Raw genomic sequence first — 4,844 nt, 5'->3', positions numbered from 1 at the left:
TATGAGACAGAGAGATGCCAAGGGGTGTTTCTTTAATATCAAATGAAATTGAATCCTGCATTACCTCACTTGTGCCGTTTCTCAAGCAGCTCTCAGGCTATTAATGGAAAGCTGTAACAGGATTGGTTCAGTCTTTCGGTTCTTTAATTTCACCGCAGCTCCCAGATGTTAGGTCTTTGTCTCATTGCCGATCCCTGGCTGATCTATGGTGTTGTCTTTATCCTGCCTGCAGTCCATTGTGGCTCTGTGTTGTGTTATTGGGTCAGGTGAATCTATCAAGGACGGAGAGTTGGGCAGTTCACACACCAGGGGGATAATTACAGGGTGATTGGTGTCCTCACGCTCTCTGCTCTCACTATCTTTGTCTCCTCTGTGTTAGTCTCACCCTTACATAAACGCACACAGCAGGTCTGGCACTGGAAGTCGACCAAAAAAGCCGCTCAGTCCCGGGATCCCGGCCCTCTTACCTGTTCGATCTCCGGGGCCCGTTTTGAACAGCTGTGTTTGTTTGATAGAAAACATGTGCACCATTGTTTACAGATGTTTGTGGACTTATTTACACCAGCGGATTGACTGGAACTCAGGAGACAGCAGACTTTAATTCTCATCAACCACATCTACTGCTATTATTAACCTAACCTCCTCCCATAGACAATTCATCACAGTTACCTTCCAATCTCACACTTTTTCTATCTCACTCAGCCCCGAATCCTCTCATCTACATGTCCTTTCTGGGTCATAATGACACACTCTCGCAAGCTGCTGTTCAAGTTCACATAGAGGGAACACCAGTTGAATTAATTACTATGTAAAACCAGTTCCACTTTTGACCCTTAAAGGAATATTCTGACATTTTGGGAAAAACCCCACATTTGCTTTCCTGCTGAGATTTGGCTTATTCGAGCTATACCATTCTCATGTGTGTCCTTTAAATATGAAGCTACAGCCGGGAGATGATATGCTTAGCATGAAGAGTAGAAACAGCGAGCCTGGCTCTATCCAAAGGTAATAATATCCACTGTGTGTGGTCTAATTCTTGGCCAGGCATAATGACTTCCTTTCTTTATCTCTATTCTTCCTGGACTTTCCCCTCAATAGTCACAACTTGTCAACAAACAAACGAGGTGCTGGCATATTTGTTTAGCTTTTGACAGAGCCAGGTTATTTGCCTAATGCTGCTTCTCTCAACTCTCAAAGGACTACTGCAACCTGCAAGGTGAAGGTCATCTGACTGACGAAGACAACCAAAGGTAAGCTTTTTCTTTAACTTACTGGCTTGTCTACTTGTAGCTGTAGCTAAGTTAATTAGTGAAAAAACACATAATAAAACCGTCCCTGAAAAATTTATAAAACTGTACCAAAGGGGAAAATGTTGCAAAGCGTGTTAACCAACGTGTCACGTTTCTTTATTCATTCACCAGTTTTTTGAAAAAGCACTCTCTTATCACCACATTTTGAATGTAATCAATGGAAAAATGTTTAAATGTGAAAACGATTGCAAGAGAAAAAGACTTGTAGCAAGCCGGTCTCCCTCCAAAATATATATCCATTCATTACGCAAACATCATTTCAGATTTTAAAATCTTTTCTGTTTCGCAAACTGTTCCTCACATTTTTCAATGTGTGGGTCTGTCACCCAGCAAAAGACTTCCACGAACTCTATTCATAATGCCTGGCTGCAAGCATAATGAAGATGGAACACCTCAAAGCTATTGAACAACTTAATTTTCAAATATCAGTTCATGCTGAAATATATCCTTTGTAACATGAAAAAAACACCACTGTCAAACCCACAGCCAGGGTGGCCAAAATAACCTGCAGATGATATATATTTATTATATATTTTCTTTAATTAAGTTGGTTTGTTTTCTATTGCAGCTGCCAGTAAACATTCTAGTAGGTTAGCTTGCTAGCTGTTGTGTTGGCTATCCCTTTTGGATAGGGCAGGTCGTAGTGGTCTGTTAAGAATCTCTCATTTCCAGTCTTTATGCTAAGCTAAGTTAACCAGCCGCACATGAGAGAGTGGTGTAAATTTTCTAATCTCTCGGAAATCAGATGTGTTTTTCCCAAAACTCAAAATGTTAAACAGTAGATCTTTAGTCCCATATATGTTGGGTACACCTTGTATTTCTTAGATGTGTTTGTTTTTGAAAGTTTGTAACCTTGAAAGTGAAGTTTTATGAAGCGGGAGGGGAGGGCTTTTATTTGTTTGTTAGTTTGTTTCCCCCAATCCCTGGTGCTGACAAGTATGTTGCACACCCTCTCACCTGCATGTGATCTTGATGGAAATCTCTGGTCTTCTGTTCACACACGCACGCACAGAGCCCCAGCTATTTGCACTTCCTGACTTTGAAAGCTGTCAGCAGAGCAACATCGGGCTGTTTCAGTACTCTGGACAGTTCCTCCACAGAGACCTGCAGAGTGTTCAAACCGGAGGCTCTCACCTCACCCCGAAGACTGACTGGGGACAGCAAGAGTCCAGCGCTGAGATTTGCCACTTGCAGACTGTTGTGTGTGTACGTGTGTACGTGTGTATGTGTGTATGTGTGTGTGTGTGTGTGTGTGTGTGTGTGCAGATGAGACCACTGAGTCACCCAGCCCTTCCCCCACATACGCATATCATCCACCCAGAGCCATTCTATCTGTATGGAAATTTGGGCTCCACAGCTGGAATCCCACAAAGCACTGTCATCTACTAATAGTTATTATCTCTTTGGCCTGCTCCCTCACAAAAACCCTGCAATACAAACACATCACATCTTTATGGTAATGCCCTACAATACAGCCCCAAGCTATGGTGCATAGACCTTTGTTATCATTACGATAATTCCCATTCTTACTTGACTCCTCATTACACCATTGAAACTGCTCGGGGTTGGATATAGACAAATTCCTGCATCTTTCTTTATTACACTGTAGAATACAGTGTTGATACACAAAACTTAAACTCCCTAAATACTCTGTAAACATAGTGAGGCAGTCGGTATAATGACAATTAAGCATTGGAGTTGTCATTGTGAATTAGCAGTAGAGAGGCTTATTTGTTGATAATAAGGTACTAAATACTAAACAAAATAATGAATACTAAATGAGTCAATACATCAATAATAAGACAGTAGGATTTTATTATTTGTTTTTACAAAACTCTGGTATAATTTTGTTTAAATTGTAATTAAACAAAATGAGACCTTGTGTGAAGAGTTTTGTCTGGTCTAACAATGTGAAACAAAATTCATTCATTTAATACAAATTTGACTATTTAATATATGTAAGCTTGTGTAGGCTTCATTTGTCCATGGTGATATATATCGACATCAGAAAAATATTATTTTGGTGATGATTTCATCCTCATGGCCTCATCTTCTTCTTCTGATGTACAGAAAAGGATTAAGGCCACATGTGAAAAAGATATTTGAGTTCTGAGTTTAAAGTAAGAATTTAGATTCTTTGATTTTAATTTTTTTTTTTTACATTAAACTCAAGCTCAAAATTTGTCACATGTGGCTCTATTTTCTTGTCAGATTTTTCACAATCAATTCAAAAGAAGAGCAGGTGATTTACTATACATGTATGCCATGATAAGCTTAGGGTCAGCTCTACATAACAAGCAAGGCACAGAGAGACACGGACCTTGCCGTGGCTGCTCGTGTCCTTGCGTCTCTCCATGAATGCCCGCACAAGGCCTCGGATTACAAAAAAGTAATTGCGGAGTGATTGGCACAGCTTGTCCCGTGCAGCCTGTGTCCCACACTTGAAGGCCCTCCTCGGAGCACCCTCATTGTCACACAGCCTTTTAGCACCTTTGTTCCTCCCTTCCCCTAGGACCTCACAGCTCACCATTGGCAGATGAGTCCCTGCCTGTGACAAAAGGGTCCCTGTGCTCAGCCTCATTTGATGCAGTGATGAACTCACCCTCCCACCCCCCCACCCCTGCCTCACTCACTCACTCACTCACACACATATTGCACACCACCTCCTGCCAGAAGAAATGTTCCGTTTAGCGGCGGAGGATGTGGAGGTCAGGACCCAGGGGTGGGCTTTTAGGAGACAGATAAACATCAGAGCAGGAGTGAAGTGATGTCTTGTTTACACATTAGCAACCATTTAGCAAGTCTCACTGTTTTCACTGTGTCTCTCCGGTGGCCTCACAAACAGCTGATGTTTGTCTTTTGTTGTCTTTCCAGCTCAGAGTCCACTCAGGATCAACACTGTGCCTAGCGGTGAATGATTTGAACAATCTGAGCCGATCTTGATTAGGATCTGTGCTGCTATAACTGACATTTAGTCAGTTAAAATAAGTCATGTATCGTATCCAGTTTCTAATAAATGACTGTGACTCATCCAGTTATAGAGAGCATATTGGAAAGATCAGAATAATTAGCCAGCAGCTCTTTTTTCCTGTGATTGTCATCAAACTGTCTCTCCACATTTTGCTCTGCTCTTACCCCTCCACTGTTAATTTTTGTGATACCCAATCAGGCAAACATACACACACACACACACGAAATAAGCAAACAAACATACAGTCATAAGGTCAACAGACAAACACCACCACACACAATTTTAAGGTTTAGAGAGCATCTTGTGATTGGTATGAAAATTATTTAAGAGTAATTAGTGCGCAGTATGATTGGTCAAAGTACTTTGAGATTAATTCCCCAGCAGCTAGTTGAAATTAGCACAGCTTTGTAGCAATTTCAAAAAGGGATAGCATTACTGAAATTAGTCCTGCAACATGGTTTACTGCAGCTCCACACCCCTCTCTTGATGTCTCACCTGGGTGACGGCAGCCTGTGCAGGTGGCTGGCCCACGCCAGGCCCCACGGTGACATTCATGGCGCCTG

Source organism: Morone saxatilis, unplaced genomic scaffold (assembly GCF_004916995.1).
Source record: "Morone saxatilis isolate NCDOM2014 unplaced genomic scaffold, NCSU_SB_2.0 Contig2, whole genome shotgun sequence".
In the NCBI taxonomy this organism is placed as follows: Eukaryota; Metazoa; Chordata; class Actinopteri; family Moronidae; genus Morone; species Morone saxatilis.
This window is presented reverse-complemented; position numbering follows the sequence as displayed.